The following is a 25772-nucleotide window of genomic DNA, read 5'->3' on the forward strand; positions in this document are numbered from 1 at the left end:
TAATGAAATATTGTGAAGGTGTTATAAATGTCTGGGTACAAAACAGGCAGGCAGCACTTCATTAATGCAGTGTCTTTCAAAACAGTGGATATGTTGCACATTTACTAAGTATAGATGCACTCTTGTTCAGCTTTTCTTTCCTTTTCATGAAGGGCATTTTTATTATGTTAGTTTGTAATGCATCTTCAAAAACAGCATAATAATAACACTGATAATAGTAATAATAATAATAATAATAATAATAATAATAATAATAATAATCATACCTAAAGGAAATAATTTAGATTACTGGATGCAATAATGCTATTACCCAAATCTCTGAAAAAAAAATATATCAGCTAAAGCAACTTTCAACGGGAAAAGAAGAAATGAAATGCAGTAATATTACTAACTAAGGACCAGAGATACATGGGGGATGTAAACAAAATTTCTAGCTTATCTGAAATTGTTGCATGATAAGCAACATGCTACAATTATCATTTGCGTTTAAGAGTAGGTAGGTAGTCATATATGCAAGCTCTTGTATATTCCAAAGTTGCAAGTGTAAACAGAGTAAGACATGTGTTGTTTTGTAGTTTGATGAAGTTATTGCTATTACAATGGTGTGAAGGTGTGACAGCTTGACAGCGCAAACAATACACTTGCATTACCAGGAACTATCTAAAGAAAAAATAAGATCTAAGCCAGACTGTACAAAGTTACTAACCTTCTAAGTTACTAGTGTAACCATATGACCAAATCCGTGACTACTGTAAAATGATATCCTTAAATTTATAATCTACCAATAACTACAGATGCTAAGCACTGTACAACAAATTCATATTATGACATGCAGTCCAGGCCTAAATATGTTACATCCTTCTTAAATGAATATGTAGTCAGAACTTTAAAAAGTCTAATTTAGTTTAAGTAGTATGTCTGATTCGGTTGCTGTATTATGTGAGGCAACATCATAGTTTAGCATAGCTAAACAGCATAACAATGATACATAGAGATGAAGCCTCTGTCTTCCTCCCTCACACACAAACACACACGCACACACGCACACACACACACACAAACACACACCCACACACACCCACACACATATATGCACACACACAAACACACACACACACACACACACACACACACACACACACACACACACACACACACACACACACACCACTACCCACCAATTAGAAACACTGTATGGCAGTTAAAGACATGCAAAAGCTGTCATGCACTGTAAATATAATATCAACATATTTTTTGCTTTTACCTAAAAAATGGACATGAATCAAGGTATAACTGTCCATCTTGTCAAATGCTGTAGTATTATTCCCAGTCAATAGCACCCCCTAAATGATGCACTATAGATAGGGAGCACCTACCCCATGCTGAAATTATTGTTCTATTCAACAGTTTCAGTGAAACAATATGATTTAGTATCTAAAACCTGAATCTGGTGTTGTGAAACATTTTGTGACAGTTTCAAGTCTTTTGGGGATATATAATTAATGAAGATAAAAGGAAGGCTAAAGCCATAAATTATGTACGAACTCATGACTTGGTTCAGCAAAACCTATATTTATGGAGACATGATAAAATGAAGTACTTAGGAGTATGGATTAAAAGGACTTCTGTTATGGGACCTAAGAATATATGGGAAGAGACTAAATTAAAGATAATACAAAAAGTGAGAAACTGAATGCTGTTGTTTATGGATTTTAATTGTAATATACAAACAGTGAAAATGTTTTAGTCCCTTTAGTTTTATATATACGTCAGGCATATTTGTTATTGATGAGAGGAGAAGTTTTGGACAATAATTAATAAAGAGTTGAAGGAATTAATTTGGAAGGAAAAGACGACTAGACTTATGTGGGATAAATTGATCCTCCCAGTAGAACAAGGTAGTTAAGGATTACCTGATTGGAAGGGATATTTTTGAGCTACACAAGGCTCATATACATAACACAAGCAAAGGGATGATGATGATGATGATGATGATGATGATGATGAAGTTGGGGGGTGTCAAGAAATAAAAACAGAGTGGAACTTTGGATGCAGATCCTTAAGGTGAATAATAACCATCATGCAGAATATTATATGTATAAATTAGGAGAAAATATTCTGAGAACTAAGCCAAGAGGAGAATGGAGAAAGGAGATGTTGCCCATTGGGATGAATTCAAGTAGGTGGTGCAGAAAATATGTAAGGGAGGGGTGGAATTTACTGTAGAAAACTGGAAAAAGAACCAAAGAATTGGGAGCAAATAAATAACGAGGGAAATATAATAGAGTGGGATGAGACCAAGAAAAAGTTCAGACTGCAGGTTAGAGACTGTATTCCATAACAGGGATTGATATCAGAGGTTAGGCATAGATAAAGGGATAGGGGAGTCCTAACTGAAAGACCTTCTCTGTTGTAGTTTTTTAATCAAATCTAAAACAGAACCTGCTGTTAAAAGGGGATAATTAGTAGGGTATACAAAATATTGCATGATAAGTACAAGAATCAATCAGAGGATGTTAGAAAAGATTGGGGAGAGGGACGGGAAAAGCAATCTGCAAGTGAAGAGTGTGAGGAAATATGTAAACCTCTCAAGTATGCAACAAAGTCCTGAAGGTTTAGGACTTTTGCTTAGAAATATTTACATAGGTATTGTTATACCCCAACCAGACTTCAAAGAAATTTTCCTCAAGCAGATAACAAATGTTGCAGGTGTGATGGGGAAGAAAGAGGTAAATGAAAACATGTTTTTTGGGAGTGTAATCTGTTAGCAGATTAAAAAAAATTCCCCTACAGAGTACTATGTCAGAAATATTGAGAGAGCCAAATGGCTGTAACTAAGGAAATTATTCTTTTTTACATAGAGATTAAAATCTAAATCAACTGCATCTGAAGTATACTGACTATTGTGAAAGGGATAAATATTCTGGAACAAGGATCTTTAAAAACGTAGGAGTAAATTACATAAAAAATGGAATTTGTGGGAACAATAAATGCAAAATGTTTAGGAAGAGGAGTAGCAAGGTTTAAGTGAGGGTAGTAACTGAGCAATTTATGTAATGTTGGATTGAAAAAGAGTTGTTATAAAGAAAGAAAGAAAAAAATTAATGAATAATGTGTACAAAGTGAAAATGTTAATATGACTTGTTTTCTGTTCTATTAATGTATATGTGGCTATGTCTTAAGTGATAGTTTAATAAAGGTGTTTAAAAAAAAGAAGGTGCCTTTCCCACTAAATCATAGGATCATAGGACATTACTAGGTTATTGTCCCTAAGGCCTCTACAAGCCTAGCCACGTTATACCCTTGTTCACTTATGGACCAAGATATATAGTCTATGTTTGCACATGAATCTTAGACCAGCACCGGCTGCTCCTGTCTAAGAGAGACACAGGTGAATCCCTCAGTGTAAATTTATGGTGTTCCATCCAATTATAAAGATTACACTTAAATAGGGTCATTGAGGAGCTCTGCTTTGCATGAATTTGGAGTTTATTACAGAGGAGTGGCAACCTCTGGGACACATATCTGTCTCTCCACCATGTCCTGCTAATATCGCAGGCTATGTTAAGATCCCTAGAGAGAGTGAATCTTGTCCCATTGGATTTGCAGGTGTGCAGCAGCTTCATCAAGTCAGGCTCTGTGTCTGCTGTGTAGGACAGGCACAAAACATCTCTAAGCAGTCTATACAATATTGAGTAAAATGATAGGGCCTCCAATCTGTCCATTTAAGTCATGTGTTGTAGGCCCTGAATTATCTTGCTTTTCTTGGTGAGGTCTCGCCTGTTGCTGCAGATGTCTGGTGAGGTACATACAAAAGGAAGCACTGTACTCTATTATTGGTCTGATGAGAGCTGAGTACAGAGGAGTTATAACCTCCTTACCTTTGGATGCTATACCCTTGCTTATCAGGTGTGCAGTGCAGAAGGTCTACCTTACTACTGTGAACCTCTGATGATCAAAATTAAGGCTGCTATCAATTTGCATTCTTAAATCTCTCACCACTGGGTTTGAACTTGGGGGGGCGGGTATTATTAATATTGTAATTAGTAGGGTGTTCTTCTTTGCTGAAGGGAATGATATTTTTTTTGCCTTTAGTTTAAGTCTGTGGCTTTGACACCAGTCATTTGTCTGTGTAAGCCAATTTTGTAGTATGTTGACATTTTTGGGGGATTCAATGATTGCACCCAGTTTGCAGTCATCAGCAAACTTGGTAAGCCATAGGCCATCTATTTTTGCCTGGACTTCTGAAAAATACATCCCAAACAGTGGGGGGCCTAACACAGATGCCTGTGGAACACAACTGGTAACAGGTCTGCTAGTAGAGTTGGCATACCCAATTTTGACTGTATGTGTACTGTTTGTGAGACAGCTGGCAACCCATTCCCAGCTTGGTGAGTTTTTTAATGATGCCTTAGTGAAGGATTCTGTCAAAGGCCCTGGACAGGTTGAGATATGCAGTGTGAACTGTTTTGCCTTCATCCAGGGCCTTGGTGACACTCTCAAAGAGGTCCACCAGGTTTAGCAGGCAAGATCTGCCCTTAACAAAGCCATACTTGGTCTGGTCAAGAGTTTGAAGGTCACCTATAAGGCTGGTTAGACTTATGGGTCTATAGTTCCTGGGGTCAGTTGAGGAACCCTCTTTGTACAAGGGGATTATGGTTGCTGTTTCCACTCAGCTGGGACAAAGCCAATGCTTAGAATGAGACTGGAGAGCATGCTCAGCAGTTCCACTAATTCCTGTTTTAGACCGTTTAATAAGCATCCTGGGAGGCTGTCTGGTCCCATAGAGGCTGTGATTTTGGGCTTGGAGAGTGTGGCTATGATATGACCTGCTCTCTGGAGGTACTAGACAGAGGACTGGTGACAGGTATGTTATGGGGTATGATTGGTGGGGACAGAGGTGTGAAGTTTTTGTAAAAATTGTCCCACCAGCAGGTTGGTGATGTCCTCAGTATAAGTGTTACTGTTTACAGCTAGTTTGCCACAGAGCTGGGCCTTCCCTTTTATATTTTGGAGGTAGCTAAAGAATGATTTGTGATTTTCCTTTGCTAGGGTTGCCAATTTAGCTTCATAATTAGCTTTAGAGGACTTCACAAGATGTCTAATCTGCTTGTTTATGCTTTGGAAGGAGTTCTTCCTTTGCTGGAACCATTCCCTCTTGTTTTTTGACAGCAGATTCTATCTCTTATTGTATAACATATTTATGCAGGGTAGCTTATTTTTGTGAGGATCTTGATTTGATCCATTCTGTTGTGGCTGAGTCTATACATTTATATAGATGTTTATACAGGAATTTGTGTACACCTCACTATAGGGGTCATTGCTGTCAGTGTTGGTAAGGGGTCTGAAACTACTATAGCTTGCTTTGGAGAAATTTGTTTACCTTTTTCCTCCAGAGGGTGGGTCAGATAGGACTGTTACTTGGAACGAGACTAATTTATGATCAGACTATACCAGGGAGGACCCCACACATGGGGTGGTGCAGCAATCCCCCATGTTGGTGAGCACTATGCAAGGATGTTAGAGTCCCTTGTGGGGTTGCTGATTATCTGCTTCAAAGCATTTGTGTTAACAAAGTCCAGGAACCTTTGTGCAAGTGTGTTTATGCTCATATATGTTACCCAATCGATGGAAGGATAGTTAAAGTCACCCATGACCAGGGTATTTGGCTGTTCTGAGAGTGACTCAAATAGGTCCAGGTAGGTTGTGTAGCTTTTGTGGTTCATGGTCAGAGACCTATAGCTAACAGTGATGTGGAGGGGGGGGGAGTCTTTCTCACAGATTATTGGACTTGGAGTAACTCTAGGGAGTTATACTGTTTAAACAGTCTAGAGGTGTATTTGTGTTTAATGAAGATGGATACTCCTCCTCTCTTGTTTTTTTCACGTTTGTTGTGTAGTCTGAACATGTGGAAGGCATTAGAGTCAGGAATGGCTGTGGCATTCCCTGAGGCCTTGAACCATGTCTGTTTGAGTGCTCAGGCATCAGCATTTTCCAAGGTGATAAGTGCTTCAAAGGAGTACAGTTTCTGATTTAGATTCCTAGTATTTAGCACCGTAACTCTGTTTGTTTCTGGAGGATATTTTTACATTGGGAATTTTGTTCTTATGACATGGCCTAAAAAAGGCACTATGGGGGAGGCAAGTACCTTCACCAGCAACCTAAACCATAGAGGTACAGGTGAAGACCACCCCTAGCAAAGCAGTGTGGTCTGTCCACCATATTTTTCCAGGCTGACAGACACTGGATCCACCTGGAATGACACCAGACATTAAGCCAATTGTTGAAGACAATCATTTTTTATTTGTATTGTGGAATCACCTGGTTGAGGAAATAATTATGCTTAGGATTAGAGACATACCTGCCTGGGAGATATAATCCAGTCCAGTGAGGTACGTCTCAAGCCATTCACTCCAGCATGGATTATGACAGAATCATAACAGTATGTGTTGTTGAGAGACTTGAGTGCATGCATGATTTGGTGGATCCTAGCACCAAACAGGCAGCTGACCACGACCTTATCCTTGTTCAGCCTATTGAGGGGGAGATCTGTGTGTCTCACTGTGGAGTCGCCTATTACCAAACATTTAGTTTAGATATGTTCTGCCTTAGGGGCTTATTGGGTGAGACACTGATGCATGTGTTATTATGTGTAGCGGGAGCTGATGAGACCGTATTGTTTGCAGAAGGTTTGTGCTTAGGACGTCTTTGCTTTTTTGGTATATTTCTAGTGAGCACCTCCATGTATGTGGGTTTATCTGTTGTGTGCTTGGTATGTGTGGGAAACAGAGCCTTCTCAAATAATCCCCAACACAGATAGGTCCCTGACTACACTATTCTGCCACAAGGGTACAGGAGGACCCTCTTAATGTAAAATGGCTGGATTTAGTCCTCAGAAAATGCCAAACCGTCTAGATTCAGCAAGTCTGAATCAAGCCTCTGTGATAAATTGTTCAAGTACTGTAAATAGGCAGTGCAGAAAACACAGTCACAAACTATAAAAAATGTAAAGTAGGTGGCAAAACGGTTACATATAGTTTAAAAATGCAAAGAATGTTATAAAAATACATATTTTTCAGTAAGATTCACAGGATGCTTTGGATTTCATTCAGACTGACTTCAGATCTCTGGCTAAGGACACCAAACTCTGAGCAGCTCTGGTAAACTGAGGGCAAACCCCAGCAAACACTGTGCTTAAACATCAGTAAAGTAAAATAGTTTTCAAACTATCCAACCAATAGGAAAGACCAAGACTGAGCCTTGTTCCAACAATCCCCAACTCAGATGGGTCCTTGACTACATTCTGCTGTCATAAGTTTGTAGAAGGGCCCTTTTAATGTAAGTAAATAACAGAATACTATGCATATATATTTATGTGCTAAAGGTCTAGTTACAGGAAGGTGTGTTGTGTTGTACATTTCTTTTCTACAGAGTTCAGTGTTTGTAAAGATCTCATGGAGGATGACATCCATTGTTTCTGTTTTATTTACTAATAAATAACTGAATAAATAAATCTGCACAACTGAAGAAATATATTTGCTTAAATTAGCAGTACATAGTTAAAAGCATTAACTGAGGAAATTCATTTTTGAAAAACAAAACACGAGTCAAGCAAAATAAATAAATAAATAAAATGAGAATTGCAACCTAATTTTAGATTAAAAATCCTTTATTATACCAACTGATCAACCCCCCTTTTTTCAATTTTTATAAGGGTAGTTTGAGTGGGAATTAGATAACAGGGTGCAGGAGAAAGGATAAGGGAAGAAGGGCTAATAAAGTGCCAGCAAGACTCCCAGCCCACAGACCCTCAAATGTTTCTACTGCCAAATTGGTTTCAGTGGAAGACCCTAAAGATAAGGGAGTATGGGCCTATGGTGGTGCAGTAGTTGCCACCAGCTGGGAAAATGCATCTTCAACACACTGAACTGAGGCTTCAGTGGCCTGTATCCATGTGTCTGCAACCTCCACCAGTATGTCCTCAACCAAGTCATGAAACATACATTCAGTGAAGCTTGCCATGTTGCCACATCCCGGGGTGCCTGCAGGACTGGTGGCACTGCCAAGACCCTATGAGGACATCCTCGGATTTGCAGAGCGTGAGCACTCCCTAGCTAGGAGACATCTGCCTGGGCCTCTGCAGAGGATTTTAAATCTGTAAAGATGAGCATAAATGGGAGAGAAATTAAATAATGAAAGACAAGGGAATGCATAATTAAAATAAAAACAGTGAAATAAGATAGATGAAGAGACAAAAGAGAAAGTACACACAATAAATTCTTACAATCTGTTACACAACATTCAATTTCTTACTTTAAAGTATTTTTATTTAAGAAATCCTCATTGAAGTAAACAGAATGTATGGGAAATACTGTGCAGACTTTTGTATGAAATTGTAAAGGATGTGCTTATGCAGACATTTGGATGAAACTGTCTGGGGAGTGCTTATACTTACTTGGTAGGGCATTCAATTTATGTTGGGGTTTACATGCTGCAGTCTACTACATGAAAATAATGGTCATATCTGTGTTTGATATACATTTGTTTGCAATACTGACTTGAAAACACCCTTTATAAATACTTAAAATCTATAATATCAGTAAAGATTGAAATACTGTATTTATACACTGCCATATCTCTCACTGTTACTTGCAGTAATGTACTAATGCACTCTAGTACTTCAGTTATTATTCTGCATTAATTATATATTTATATAAATTATTTATATGTTTATGTTCAGTTATAAAATGAGTTAAAGACAGAAATAATGCACTTGTACACTGACATATCTCACTCTTGCATGCAGTGATATACTGGATGCAGTCAATTGCTCCAGTTACTTGTTGTATCTTTCGGCTTTTCCCGGTTAGGGGTCGCCACAGTGGAATGCCGGTCCGCTAATGATTGGCAGTAGATTTTTACATACCGAGTTGCCAGCCCTGACACACAACCTTCAACAAAGGTACGCCCATTCACGCATGTCTCCACACAGAAGACGCTTTTCACTGCAATATTTGCTTGGTATGCATTTTTCAAAATATGTATTACTATCTGAATTCTCATACTTTGAAAATGTTCCCTTTACTGTAAACTATAAGCACAGATACATTTTTGTTGAATTTTTCTAATTATGCTTTGCATGTAACAGTCTGTGAGCTGTGTTCAGCCAGAAGATGCACATTCACAGAAACATGTCATAATCCAATGAAGCTTTCCTTTCCTTGGCTGTAGAAAAATGTGTGATTTGACAGTTTTCCTTCTTCAGAATTCTAAGCATATAACAGGATAATTTAAAAATGTATGCAAAAGTAATACAGAAGTAATTATAATGGTCATTTCTCAGTAAAGCATGAGCTGGACATTATCTTGACACTGCAAAACCCACTCCTCTCCCCAACCTCCACTCTGATTAAGGCATGGTACATGACTGAATTCAGCCATCTTGTATGCGTATATAAAATGGTATAAAATGACTGTCTTTTACAATTATTATGTTAATAAATATGTTTTGGCTTACATAAGCTGTCTGAATGTAATTTATCTGCTACCTAAACATAATAACCTAAACCTGGACCTTGCAGTTGAATTTTTTAACAACAAATTTCTTGAAATACTAAATAGTCTAGCCCCCAGAGAAAAATACGCTCCAAATCCAAACGACTACCATGGCTTTTCCATGAGGGTAAACAACTAATTAAACAAAGAGACAGAGCCAGGGTTCTATACCTATCCACCAAAGAAAAATCAGACCTCACCACTTATCAGCAACTAAGAAACGAGAATAAGAACAAATTAAATGTGATACAAATCACTACTTCCAAACCTCTCAACAAATGTTCCTTCACAACCCACAAATAATTCTGGCAAACAGACAACTTCCTCCTCAACCCTGGTAAATCCACCACCCCCACTCCCTCCACAGTCAATACCTCCAAACCCTTAGCCTTGCAGTTTAACTCACATTTCATTAAGTTGACCTCCTCCCTCCTTGCCGACCACAATCAACTTCCCCTCACACTCCCCTACTTAGGCTCTATTTCCACTAACGTCTTATCCTTTAAACCAATTCAAACATCCTACATTAAAAAGCTCCTAAGCAAACTAAAACCTTGCTGACTGACTGCCAATCAACTACCAAATGAATTCCTAAAAATTGCTCCTCCATCTATTGCCTATCCTTTCTCTATATTAATCAATCATTCTATCTCTGAACAATATATGCCCCTCTTCTGGAAAGTCACTCACATCATCCCACTCCCCAAGGTTGGCCCCTCCAGGGAAATCACAAACTACCACCCCATAGCTATCCTTCCACCCTTAGCCAAAATCCTAGAGAAATGTATTCAGCTACATCTCCTAAACCACCTTACCACTAACAACCATCTATCAGATTCTCAGCATGGCTTTAGACCCCAGTATAGTACAAACACAGCATTGTTATCCTTCACCAATACTATTCACCACCTTATGAACAAAGGACAACTAGTCTCTGCAATTTTCCTGGACATGTCAAAAGCCTTTGACACCATTTTCCACCAACTACTACTAAACAAACTTGCTACATACAATCTCAGTCCAGCATCCTTGTCATGGTTTCTCAGTTATCTATCAAACTGTCAACAGCCTACTAAATGGGAAACAAACTCTCCCCACTACAACTAGTAGCCACTGGTGTACCCTAAGGTTCAATACTTGCCCCCCCTTTATCATATTTACTAATAACCTTAATACAGCAACCCAACTTGCCTCATTCATATAATACAAAGATGATACCTCTCTTATCTGCTCTACCCCTTCCCCACAAGAACTAAAACAAAAGATGCAGAAAGCTTTCCAAGAAGTTGAAATATTCTTATCAAACCACCAACTCATTCTAAACCCAAATAAGACAAAATTAATAATTCTCACAAACAAAACTACCAAGTCCAACTACCTACCCCTCTCTAGTCACTCCACAAATGGTACCATAATTGAGCCAGCAAACCAGGCCACACTCATAGTTATTACAGTAGATGAAATTACCGCCCCATAAGCTTGACGAGCCTTGTCTGCAAAGCTATGGAGAGGATCATAATGGAACTCATAAATAAAGACATTGGGGACCTACAGACACTGGATCCTACCCAATTTGACTTTGTCAAGGGCAGATCCTGCCTCTTGAACTTGGTCGACTTTTTCAAAACAGTCACTAAGGCCATTGATGAGGGTAAGGCAGTTCACACAGCCTACCTTGACCTAGCAAAAGCGTTCGACACAATACCCCACTCGGGCATCATAGAAAAGCTCACCAGCTTAGATGTAAACCCATATGTCACAAGATGGGTTGCAAACTGGCTCAAGGACAGAACACACAGGGTTAGAGTTGCTGGTGCCATGTCAGACTCTAAGCCGGTCACGAGTGGTGCCCACAGGGCTCAGTCCTGGGCCCCTCTTGTTCGGAATTTATTTTTCTGAAGTGCAGGCAAACATAGGGGATTGTGGCTGACAAAATTTGCAGATGACTGCAAACTGGGCACCATAATTGACACTCCATCAGACACAGACATCCTCCAGAGAGGTCTCATAGAAATGGATAACTGGTGCCAGAGCCATGGCCTTAAGCTAAATGCCAAAAAATGTATAGTCATACCCTTTGGGAAAAACAAGGTAACCCCTAATTACCACATAGGTGGTAATCCATTAAACACGGAAGAAGTTATCAGGGACCTGGGGACCCAAGTTGACAGTAACCTCTCTTTTGACACTCACATTGCCAACGTGGTTAGGAAGACCTTCTACATTGCCCACCTGATCATGAACGGATTCACATCCAGATCAGGAAAGGTCATTGTACCCCTGTACTCTTCACTTATCAGACCAATGATTGAGTACAATGCCCCATTCGGAATGTACCTTACCCGATACCTGCAGCAGTTGGAAAGACCCCAAAAGTTCCTCACCAAAAGGATAAAGGGGCTCAAACATATGTCATACGATGCCCGACTGAAGAAACTCCAGCTCTATTCAGTCGCATACTGTCTGCTCAGAGGTGATCTGTGCCTGACATACAAGGCCATGTCCAACCCGGAATTAATGGACATGCTCCACCTCAAAAAATCCAAATCCACCAGAGCCACGAGAGCAAGAGACTTAAACCTCAACACGGATATAAATAGGACGTGCTGGAGGGACAGATTCATCACCCAGAGACTCCCTACACTATGGAACAGAATCCCAGTCCATGTGAGGCAGAGCCCTTCACTGACTCTGTTCAAGAGAAATCTTGACGAGTGGATGGGAGATCGTAGGTTTACCCCGGGAATCATCTCTGTATCACTGCTGGACAGAGGCACAGCAAACTAATGGGTATAGTATTCTCATCCTAAGGGGTGGTGAAAGCCACACACACTCTGGCTAGGCTTATAAATGCTCTAGGGCAGATAGCCTAGTATGAACCTATGAACCTATGAACCTATGACCATCTCAGATTTGATATTCACTTTTCCCAAACAATGAAAAAAGTAAATTCCAAGTTCGGTGCTCTCTACAGAGCGAAACCTTACCTAATACCCCAAGTCAGACTAGCTACAGCTAGATCTCAACTACTCTCTACACTTCTCTACTGCTCTCATATCTTTTACCAACTTATGCAAGGCTGGCCTGCACAACCTTGAATCCTGCTACAACAAAATTACAAAATTTGCCACAAACGATCCCCATAAAACCCATCATTGTTCTGCTCTTATTCAACTTAACTGGCTGGAACTTCCAAACCTTTTAACTTTAAACCAACATAACCTTACCCACAAAATCATACACAATCCTCATAGCTGCCCCACATTTACTACCCTACTCCAACTACAGGTAAACAGCAGGGCCCTTAGGTCTTCCAATAGGCCACTGCCCAGAATAACACAGTCACATAACTACCATGATGACTCCTTCTACTCAAACAAAGTGGCTAAGTCTTGGAATGCTCTGCCCCTAAGCGTACAATGCACCCCCTGCTACTCTTCATTTAAAACAAAAATAAAAGAACATCTTAAAAAAGCAACTGGGTTGCCCCTGTAGTCCCCCTGGATAATGCTTCTCTCCTACTCTTCCTCTTCTATGCTTATTTTTATCTCACCTATACTCTCTTCCTTTATTACAGCTCAATGCCTAGTAGTCCTCATATGTTACAATCAAATATCTTCATCGCTGCCTTTTTGGTCTGTAAATATTTCAATAATCCAAAATCTCAGTGATTACTTTCTATAACACTGACATGTCTTTTCAGTTAGGTCTGCTCTCTGCCTGTTATCAGTTTTTACTTAGTTACCCAGATCCCTGTGATTTACGTTTATAATGTTGTAGCTACAATTAAGAATATTGTCTAATCTTTTTGTTTTCAAAACTTCGTATGGTGATTATTTTGATTCTTACTAATGTATTTGTGTATATCTTTATCTGTAAAAAGAAAAAAAAATATGAGCAGACTTCCACGGCTGATGCAGCAACTCCACACACTTTAATGTCACATAAAAGAAAAAACAACAAACAGAAACCAAGTAAAAAGATGAGCGCTTTCACAGTCAGTAATACGACTGCTTCTTTAGACCTAATAAAAACAGCTTTCCTACTCTATATATACCAATCAAATACCAATGAACTAATTAAGTACACACCTAAAAGCATAATGCAACCTGCTTAATACTGCTTTTGTGAGGATAAGAACAATTCAAAAATAAACTTACTTATAAATATATATATATATATATATATATATATATATATATATATATATATATATATCAGAGAAATATGCATTTATGTATATGTCTAATGCTTATTAGAAGCTAAAAGAGTTAACATGTTTTCATTCTATTTTTTATACAGCTTAATTCTGTATGAAATTATAAGATGCTTTTGAAACTGCAGCATGCTTTCTGAAACTTGCAAAATGCCCCTGACCTAGTAATTGCTAGCACAGCAATATTCATGTTTATGCCTTTTGGAAATGTACTGAGAAGCAGGTGATTATCTGCTAGGTCAGGAAGTAATAAATGAAACAATACCATATTCTATAATGTTATGATTTTGAACAATTAGCTCTGTTCGTGTTATGAGAACATGCACAGCTGCAGAAAAGAAGAGATACATAAGACAAAGGACTGCTTGAAGAAATAAACTGTAATCTGTACTTGCTTTGTGCTCGAATTAGCTATAGTACCTTGAATGGAAACATAACATAGTGGGAAGCTGTATCTAACCAGTGGTCATCAAGGCCACGTTGTTTTTCTTAGGAAGTTTTTCATAAAATTGATAGTGCAAGCAGAAAATTATGGCTAAACAGCTGCTATGTAATGATGATGTTAAAACTTGTGATCTGTTACGTCAGCTTGGTAGGCAATGTCTTGTTAGAAAGTGTATAAAGATAAACTTACTTCCTGATTTTAGTTAGACAAACTCTGTATTAGCACCTTATTATAACTTATTTGGTTCTGGTTTGAATTGTATTTGATTATGTGTCTTTTAAAAGTTTTTGTCATGGCTGGAGCTTTTCTCCCCAGGCCTCCGCTGAAAATGGATATTTATCCAGTCGGATCTTCCCGGTTAACAAATGTAAAATAAAATAAAAATAAAATAAAATAAACATTTTTGTCTCCTTGCTGCAAGATTAAAGTGCCTTAACCTGAACCTACCGTGTATTGATCATTTTTAAAGTTTATTTTTCCTATGACAGATTGGTCCTTCGGACCGGAAATCTCTCACTCTAGCTCAGGTCAGATGGGCCTGGTGGCATGAAACCATACGGGGAAGAAGCCACATCAGTTCTTCTGCTTTGAAAAGACCTCCGACTGAATTGTCATTCAAAAGAGGCCAGCCACTGTTTCTGATCTGCGATTGGAGGACGAGTTAACAGTTCCGGTGAAACGATCAATCATGGAGGATCAGGTAAGGAGGAATTTATCTTTTCTTTGTTTCAGATCAGGGACTTGTTACAGTATTTGTTTTTGTCAGGGAGATTTTTTTGTAAATCAGGGACAAAAAAGATTGCTGTCTTGTCATAGATCAGGGAAACAGGATAGGTAGGCAGTTATTCTAGATAAACTGTGAAGAAGTGAAAATCGTGGTACCACGTGATTAAAAGAGTTACGTAACAATTTCTAACTAAGTTAAGACAACATGGGAAATAAGTGCACAAAAAGTTCCCGAGATCCGCCTTTAACCGAAGACGCGAAATATATGCAATTACAGCGTGCCGACAATGTTAGGTACTAAAAAAATGGGTTAATAAATACAAATTTGATGGTAAATTAGATAAACCATCACTTATCAAACTTGTCAAACAACTTAAAACAGACGCAAAAGGTCAGATAAAAAAGCAACGTCGATTAGGAGTTCCTCAGGCACACAGGTGGCTTGAGGAAGCAAACCGCAGGGAACAAAAGAATAAAAATTCAAAAGCAATGTTTTTAGATAAAGAAGACAATAACTTAGTAATAGCAACAGCCCCTCTGCCCCCTCCACTTCCCTTACCAAAATATGAAGCGAGTGGACAAGCTGATCCACCTCCGCTATATCCAGCTGTCCCTGCAAAACCAAAACTGTTTGTCAGAGATCCTATCGAGACTAGGTCTCGAACACGCAACTTAAGAGGGGATATTGAATTGTATGAAATAAATAAAAATTCACAAGCTATGAGTGAAGAAGAGATATGTCCACTCACAGAAGTACCAAATCCACAGGCAGGACAGGACCCAACTTTTCTAGTATATAGACCGTGGACACTGGAAGACATCCGGAAAGCCACAGAGGGAATTCCCCATCCGAAAGTTAATTTTAGAAAATTCTTAGAAGACTTACAGGGCATGAGGTTAAGTTACCATTTAAATGGAGAGGAAGTAGAGAAAATAGTCAGACAAATCATAGGTCCAGATTGGCACATGATCAGTGGCAACTGGAATCCCCGTGATGCAGAACATAGGCCACTCCCACATAGTAACGCAAAACTGGATAACAGAGTGAAAGGTCTGACAGACCGAATCTCTGAGAAATGGAAGCCTAGGGCTGACTGGACTTGCATTAATCAATGCATACAACAAGAAGGTGAAACTGTTGATAAATATTATGCCAGATTATTAGAGTGTTTTAATAACCATTGTGGAATGCAGGTACTTGAGGACCAAACACATGATTCCCCATATGAGCAGCAGCTAAAGAATGCATTTTTGAAAGGCAGTATTGCACCCATTAGCAGCTTTATTACAAAGCACATGGTAGATCATCATACTAGTAGATTACAGTCATTACTTGAATATGCAAGACATGAAAAAAAAGGGCATTTTAATAGCAAAAAGAAAAAGAAAACTCAAGTATTTGCAGTAGAAGAGGGATCAGAAGTCTTTGTAGTACAGACCGGGAAGAAGGGTAAGAAAAATGCCCAGGGAAACAAACAATCTGATAAACGATCAGAGGAGTTTGAAGAGAGAAAGAAAAGGGGAGAATGTTTTAAATGCGGAAAAAGGGACATTTAGCAAGGGATTGTAGGCAAAATAAAAAGATAACCACAGAAGACAAGGAGGGTGAGGACTGACTATATGATAGTCAAGAATCACTAGAAAGGAATAATCAAGAAAAGACAAGTGCAAATGTGATAGAAGGAGTAGAGAATGTGATAGAAGAAATAGAGGATGTGCATGAAATCACAGGTAATGAAGAAAATGAAATTTTAGACTTGGCATTATTGAGCCTAGAGCACTACTTAGCAGACACAAAACCGGAAGTTACACTTCTGGTAGAGGGGAGGGAAGTTAAATTCCTGTGTGACTCAGGGGCTTCACGGACCCTGATACATCCTTCCAAACTACCAGAAAATTCAGAATCACTTGATTGCATATTAGTGAAAGCAGCTAATCGACAGCTGTATCGGGAGCCACTCTCCCACAACATAGCAATAACTGAGCCTGTTTCAGGGATGACCCAGAAAAGCAAAATTGTTTTTTCTGCAAAAAGCCCAGTAAATCTTTTGAGCAGAGACCTAATGCAGATATTTGGCATAGCAGTAGTTCCACCTATGCAGGTTATGGAAGCACAGCGACAAATGGATACTTTTGTAGTGCGACCGGAAGGTGAAACATTTTATTGGTACAGCCAGGACTTGGTTACGACTGGTCCAGGGGCAGTAACCGAAGTACTGATGAATGTAGCCATCAGTAAATCCCCCTCCCTTGACACTGATAAACAGCATTTATTGCATTGCACTCTATATTACTGTAGCAAACCAGGACCTGATAAAGAATATGAGCAAGAACTGTTTAGAAACCATGCTAACAGATTAGTATTACAAAATCTGTACTGGGACCCAGAAGGAAACAGTGTAGTAAGCTGTTCATTACCCCAGGAATTCCTAGCACTTTACAAATCTAATCGATTACCACATGTGAGTTTGACTAAAGATAAAAATGTGAAGTGGGCAGACCTAGGAGAAAAAGTCACAAGGTGGGAAAAACAGACAGAATTAGAACTTTCAGAACAGGGAGTACAAAAGCAGAAGTTGAATTGGATAACACAGACACACCCAGCTGTGCACTTGCAGGCAAGTGAAGACAGCTGAGTAGCACTCTTAAAAGAAGAAGAGGAAAAAGCCTTACAGGACATACCAGAGACTCTCTGGTCAACAGGAAAATCAGATGTAGGACTCATTCGCACAGCAGGACCAGTCACTATCATGCCAAAGTCAGCATTTAGACCTCAGAAGAGACAGTATCCCTTGAGAAAGGATGCAGAAGTAGGAATCAAACCTATAATAGCAGCCTTACTTAAGGAAGGAGTATTGATAGAATCCCCCGATTCACCATGTAATACACCCTTATTTCCTGTTAGGAAAGCAAATGGAGAATGGCGTATGGTCCAAGATTTACAAGCTGTAAATGACACAGTTATACCTAGAGCACCTACGGTGCCAGATGCACACACTTTATTAAATGATTTGAAACCTCAACAAAAGTATTTTTCTGTGGTAGATATTAGCAATGCATTTTTTTCAATACCGATACACCCTGACAGCCAACATTGGTATGCATTCACATTTCAGGGGAAAAGGTATACATATACGTGACTACCACAGGGATATTGTGAGAGTCCAACAATATTCGCACAGGAAATGGCAAGTAACCTGGCGGGATTTATCCCACCGAAAGGCAGCCAGATTTTACTTTATATAGATGACATTCTGCTGGCAGCCTCCACCCAGCAAGAATGCAGAGAATATACCATAGCATTACTACAATTTTTAGCTACTCAAGGACACAAAGTAAACAAAAACAAACTGCAACTTTGGAAAAAAACAGGTTAAATACCTGGGATATGTAATATCCAAAGAGGGCAGAATATTAGATGAAGACAGAAAAACTGCAATATTACAAGCACCCAAACCAACTACCAAGAAGGAAATTATGTCCTTCCTAGGTACGACTAATTTTTGTCGGAGTTGGATTCCAAACTATGCCTTGGAATCTGCTCCACTGACCAACTTGATATTCAAGAAGCCTATGGCAGCACAAGATTTATTACAGTGGACACCAGAAGCAGAATCAGCTTTCTGCAAATTGAAACAACTGATAGCATCCTCATTAGTTTTAGGATTACCGAACTATCATAAACGATTTTTCCAAATTGTAGATTGTAAGCAGGGTTATATGACATCAGTGTTAACACAGCAGCATGGGGACAAACTGTGCCCCATAGCTTACTATTCATCACAGCTAGACCCAGTGGTGTGATCCCTGCCCCACTGTGTACAAGCAGTAGTCGCAGCTGCAATGGCAGTGCAGGCTTCAGCCTCAGTAGTGTTATTCCACCCTCTCACGTTGAGAGTGCCTCATGCAGTTGCAATTATTTTACTGCAAGAAAAAGTAGCATATCTTTCTCCTGCTAGACATCTTTCCTGTATGACTATACTGTTGAGCCAACCTCATATGACAATTGAACGATGCACAACTTTGAATCCGTCAACCTTGTTCCCAACCCCTGCAGATGGCGAACCACACTGCTGCCTGCAGGAGATTGAGCAAAAGACACTACCTAGAAAAGATCTCATGGATGTTCCCTTGGATGATGCCGAGGTGACATACTACGTGGACGGCTCGTGTAGGAGGGGTTCTACAGGACAGAATCTAGTGGGGTATGCAGTAGTTTCTGATACTGAGATTTTAGAAGCAAAGTCTTTACCACACAACTTATCTGCACAAGCAGCAGAATTGATTGCTTTAACAAGGGCATATACCTTGGCAAAGGATAAACGAGTGAACATTTTTACTGACAGCCAGTACGCTTTTTCTACTGTACATGTTTTTGCGCAGCAGTGGAAAAATAGAGGAATGATAACATCTACTGGTAAACCAATTAATCTGCGCAATTTATTTTAGATTTGTTAGATTCTATTCAGTTACCTCAGAAAGTAGCTATTTGTAAATGCGTAGCTCATACCAAACAACAGGATAAGATTTCAAAAGGTAATGCGAGAGCTGATACAGCTGCAAAGTAAGCAGCTTCAGCTTCAGAAGTATTTCTTTTGAGTGAGGAACTACAACCATCTGAGATTTTAGATTTAGAAATATTAAAAACAATGCAGACACTTACTACAAATGTAGAAAAACAAAAATGGATAAAACGAGGAGCAATTCTTGAGAAAGGACTGTACATCTCCAAAGAAAGAAAACCAATTTTACCATCTAACTTGTTTAGATATGCAGCTTTGTTGAGCCATGGGCAGTCCCATGTCTCAACAGGGGGGATGGTACAGTTAGTGAATCAAGTGTTTACAACGTATGGATTTACAAACTACACAAAAACTTTTTGTGCAGCATGCCATGTTTGTAACAAGCATCATGCGCAGGGGGCACTGAAGCCTAAGCAAGGGAGTTTCCCTACACCACCGTATCCATTCCATACTATCTGTATGGATTTTATAGAGCTAAACAAATGTGAAAATAAAAAGTACTGCCTTGTCATTATAGATATGTTTTCCAAATGGGTGGAAGCTTTTCCAACTAAAAATCCAGATGCAGCTACTGTTGCAAAAGTCCTCGTTAAAGAAATTATTCCTAGATGTGGCATACCAGAAAAGATTTATAGTGACAATGGCACACACTTTGTAAATCAAACTATACAACAATTGAGCCATTATTTTAGGATTTCTCTGAAAAAAACATTGTGCATACCACCCCCAATCTGCAGGATTAGTAGAGAGGCATAATGGAGTTTTGAAAAATAAGCTTAGGAAATTGATTAGTGAGACACAAAAGAACTGGGTGCATTGTCTGCCTCTGGCACTGTTGAGTATGAGAACTGTTCCAAATGTAAAAGGGTTAACTCCTTTTGAAATTTTGTTTGGGAGGGCATATTATACACTTCAGTGGAAACCTCTCATGCCTGCAGACCAGGAGGCTGACAGTTCACTTGCAGAGTATATGAGGTGATTTTTGAATAACAAACGTTTGCAGTTAAATTCTGTTTCAGATAAAGAACAAGCCAGACCATCGGAAGCAGCAATAGTCCCAGGCATGTGGGTCTGGGTGAAAGTCGTGAAGAAAAATAATTGGAGTTCTCCGAAATGGTAAGGACCATACCAAGTGCTACTGTCAACACCCACTGCAGTCAAGGCATCCTGGATTCATCTGACACACTGTAAATTGGTTAAGAACTTTGAACTGGACAAAAACCTTGTTACTGTTGTACAACAAGAACAAAATGACCAGGTATAGAGTAAACAGGGATGCAGAACAACCTCAGAAAAATTGCATGATTATCCTGATAGCTATACTGATAACAATGATCATTTTGCTGTGGCCTTTCCTTTTTCCAGCCACACGAGTTGAACTGAACAAACGTGATGCATTACTCATAGACTGGCATCCAAACTTTAACACTTACCAAGCAATTAAATATGTGTATGCTGAGACTTTTAATGTTTCGAACTGCTGGATTTGCACAGCTATACCAACAGCATACGGGGGATTATTGATGACTGCTGTCCCCCTAGGGGTCAATGAGACCTGGGAAAACTTGATTTTTGATACTACACCCGTAAAATCACAAGACAAAATAGCATTGTACCTACCTGTTACACAAAAAGGGATTGTATGTTTTTATAAAAATTACACTATTCAGGTGGGTTGAAGCAATTGCAATGTGACTGTTTCTTATAAATGTTATATTAAGGCTAATAAGGCAGAAACTATCTGTGATACGAACTATGACTCATATTTTGAAAAAATGAAGAGAACTGTTAGTGAAATACAGCATAATCCTGTTCTTTTGAAGCAACTTTCTATTATTGACAAAAAAATATTTCATGAAGGGCGAGCATATATCAATACTAAAGTAAAGAATTGTTATTTTGTTTGTGGGGAAAAAAGCATATAAATGGCTACCTGAGAATTGGTCCGGCAGTTGTTTTTTGGGTTATGTGGTTCCGGCCATATGACACACTGCAGCTTTACCTCAGGGGAAAATTCGAAATGTCAGAGAGGTTAGCAGTAAACCTAGAAGTCCAATCAAGAGACCCAAGAATCCAGTGGGACGAATCGAAGCAGGGTGGAGAAACCATAACTCCGTGAAAAACAAAGATAAACTGACACATATGGACTTGAGTGACACTATTATATCATGGGCAGTCATAGCCCCTGCATATGGCGCAGTGAAATCAATTTGGGAGCTGAGAAAACTGTCCAAACTTCTCGAAGTTATGAGCAATCTTTTTCTGCTCTCGAATTAGTGACTGATGAACTAAATGCTATGAGAACTGTGGTACTTCAAAACCGCATGGTTCTTGACTTCACCCTAGCGGCGAGAGGTGGTACATGTGCTTTAATCAAAGAAGAATGCTGTTCGTATATTCCTGACAACCAGCACAAGATAAACGACCATCTTGAGGTGATCCAGCAAGTGTCGACCATGACCAAATCAGGCCCAAACCCTCTGACAGACTTTTTCCAGAATTTGTTTGGGGGGTGGGGTTCCATCCTAATAAACATCCTGATTGCCATTTGTGTGGGATTACTCCTATTAGGAGCATGCATTTGTTGTGGTACTCCCTGCATGAAAAAGTTAATCAAAGATTTTATAGACATGTCAGTTTCTGAGACTTTGTATCAAAGTACTGAAACTGAAGAGTTGTTAAAAACTGAAATGCTTTCATAAGTCTAAACTACATGACTCTCTTAACTGCAAATCTGGAATGGAAGAGGTTGGGAGAAGAAGTAAACTGTTTATGCTTTTGAAAATAGAATAAAAAGTATTAACAGGGGGAAATGTCAGAGAAATATGCATTTATATTTATATATATGTCTAATGCTTATTAGAGGCTAAAAGAGTTAACACGTTTTCATTCTATTTTTTATACAGTTTAATTCTGTATGAAATTATACGATTCTTTTTGAAACTGCAGTATGCTTTCTGAAACTTACAAGATGCCCCCTGACCCAGTAATTGCTAGCACAGCAATATTCATGTTTATGTCATTTGGAAATGTACTAAGAAGCAGGTGATTATCTGCTAGGTCAGGAAGTAATAAATGAAACAATACCATATTCTATAATGTTATGATTTTGAACAATTAGCTCCGTTCGTGTTATGAGAACATGCACAGATGCGGAAAAGAAGAGATACATAAGACAAAGGACTGCTTGAAGAATCTCTACTTGCTTTGTGCTCGAATTAGCAATAGTACCTTGAATGGAAACATAACATAGTGGGAAACTGTATCTAACCGGTGGTCACCAAGGCCACATTGTTTTTCTTAGGAAGTTTTTCATAAAATTGATAGTGCAAGCAGAAAATTATGGATAAACAGCTGCTATGTAATGATGATGTTAAAACTTGTGATCTGTTACATCAGCTTGGTAGGCAATGTCTTGTTAGAAAGTGTATAAAGATAGACTTACTTCCTGAGTTTAGTTAGACAAACTCTGTATTAGCACATTTTTATCTCCTTGCTGCAAGATTAAAGTGCCTTTACCTGAACCTACCATGTATTGATCATTTTTAAAGTTTATTTTTCCTATGACAATATATATATATATATATATATATATATATATATATATATATATATATATATATATATATAAATAAATAAATATATATATATATATATATATATATATATATATATATATATAGATATATATCTCCGAGGCAGTGGTGCTGCAGTAGCGTTGTCACCTCACAGTAAGACGCTGTCCGGTTCGATTCACAGCTAGAGACTCTTCTGCGTGGAGACATGCGTGAATGGGTGTACCTTTGTTGAAGGTTGTGTGTCAGGGCTGGTAACTTGGCACGTAAAAATCAACTACCAATCATTAGTGGACCAGAGTTCTGCTGTGGTGACCCCTAACCGGGAAAAGCTGAAAGACAAACATATATATATATATATATATATATATATATATATATATATATATATATATATATCAAAAACATCACATATAAAAAAACATCAAGTATAAAATATCATATAAAAACAAGTCATATGTAGAAATAGCAGCAATAACTCCAAATAAATATACCTAATATTATATAAAACTCTAAGGTTCACTGCTTAAGTTGCTATGCCTTCAACAGTGGTTTTATAGAAACCCAATCATTCAACCCAGGAAACCTGTCTCCACCCAACTGTATACAAGAGTGAAAGTGTTCACCTTTTTACTTGGTCTCTCTTTGGTGTTTTTTCTTTTATGTGATATTAAAGTGTGTGGAATTTCTGCATCATCTGTGGAAGTCTGCTCATATTTTTTTTCTTTTTACTGACTAGTTCATGGGTGGAGCATTCATTACTTCGTTTGTGGACTTTGTTTTTTTTGTATATCTTTATCTGTCTTGTATTTTTTGGAGCTTTTCTCCCCACTAAAAATAGGCCACCAGTGCTGCTGGACACTACCTGGCAAACAAATGTAAATACATAAATAAATAAAATACTTAAGTCAATGCAATAGTGAATGAAATATGGAAATGCAAACTTTCTTCTTTTTTTTTTTTTTTTGCTTTCTATATAAATACATGAACCAGTAATTGTAAGTATACTTATGCAGATATATATATATATATATATATATATATATATATATATATATATACATATATACATATGTGTGTGTATATATATATATATATATATATATATATATATATATATATATATTTATATGTATATATCTATCTATATATATATATATATATATCTATATATATATATATATAGATATATATATATATACATATTTGTGATTTACAGACATATATATATATATATATATATATATATATATATATATATATATATATGTGTGTGTGTGTGTGTGTGTGTATAGATTTTTTTCTTCATATACATTATATTTGTATTTATACAGACAATTATGTTAGCAAATAAACATGCCATATATTTCTATACAGATGCAGTTTTTGTATGGGTATGTTTATGCTTCCTTTTGCAATATTTTTGCAGGTACATATATTTATTTTAACAAATATCTTCAATTATGCAAACATTTTATATTAAAAAACATGTTTGATATGACCCTCAAAAAATGTAATACTAGCTATACAACTCTGGCCTTTGCACATCCACCTGGTCAACTCACTCAATTCAGCTGGTCAGCCCTACACTTCTGTTGGTCAACATACTGTGATGGTACTATTGGCTGGAGCCAGTAACCCCTGTCAGGGATAACAGGTGCTGAACCAACTCCTTCCAGATACCTATTATTTCCATTTGGAACCTCTTGTGCAAGCCTTGATTTTTTCCAGATAAGACTCCCTGAGAAGTTAGAACATACTTTTGGTCTCCTTATCTCACCAGCTTGGAGTATGACCTTGTGCCTTTACATGTGCAGCCATCATTAGAAGTGCCAGAAGAAGAATGAAGAAAGCATGAGCAAAACTGTGGTTTACAAGTTTAGAATCACCCCCTGTGGAGTCTGAGACCATCTTAGCCAAACCCAGTTAACCAGCAGGAGCATTAGAGAAGGTAGTGTTATTACTGGCAAGTTTGGTTTAATCAAAAATGCTTAATCATATACATGCTTTTCTAAAGGAGTGGATAAATGGAAAAAGGCCTAATTTGCACAAAAAAAAAAAAAAAAAAAAACATGTAAATGGATGTGAAATGTTCAATGCCACTGTATTAACTTGTGATTATTAGAGCTAGGTAACACATTTCTTAGGCAAACACAAACTTCAGAAAGTAAGGAAAATAATACAAATATTTCAATTTATTATATATCACTTCAATTGATATAACATTGAGAATAATCTTGAAGAAATGTTTATTCTGATGATATGATGGAGATAGTATCATAGCTTTAATGTACAGTATAAAGTTGTCATTTGTAAGTTGAAAGTTATTATAACAACCATGAGAAATGATTATTCATCACTGATAAAATCATTTACCTTGGTGTTATGTAGTCATTATCATACATATGTGTTTTAATAGTGAAGTACTTAAGTAGCAAGCTTGTGTTGCCGGCTGAACGTACATGTCTCCTTACTTGATTTCTGAGGGTCAACAATGAATGACAAAACAAGAGTATTATGAATACTTTACAGTAGCAGGGGCTACTTTGCTGCTGTGAATAATGCAGTATAGCACAGCTTTATTTTGATAGAGTAAGATTTTGCATGTGTATATAATTATGTGGTTTGTGTTAACATTTTTTATACAATGATGGCAGGCATACATGGTCATTGTGGTATTGTTTGACTGATGATTATATGAAACGATTTTTACATTTGACTGTGGTTTTTCT

Source organism: Protopterus annectens, chromosome 3.part1 (assembly GCF_019279795.1).
Source record: "Protopterus annectens isolate FY-2018-M chromosome 3.part1, PAN1.0, whole genome shotgun sequence".
In the NCBI taxonomy this organism is placed as follows: domain Eukaryota; kingdom Metazoa; phylum Chordata; order Ceratodontiformes; family Protopteridae; genus Protopterus; species Protopterus annectens.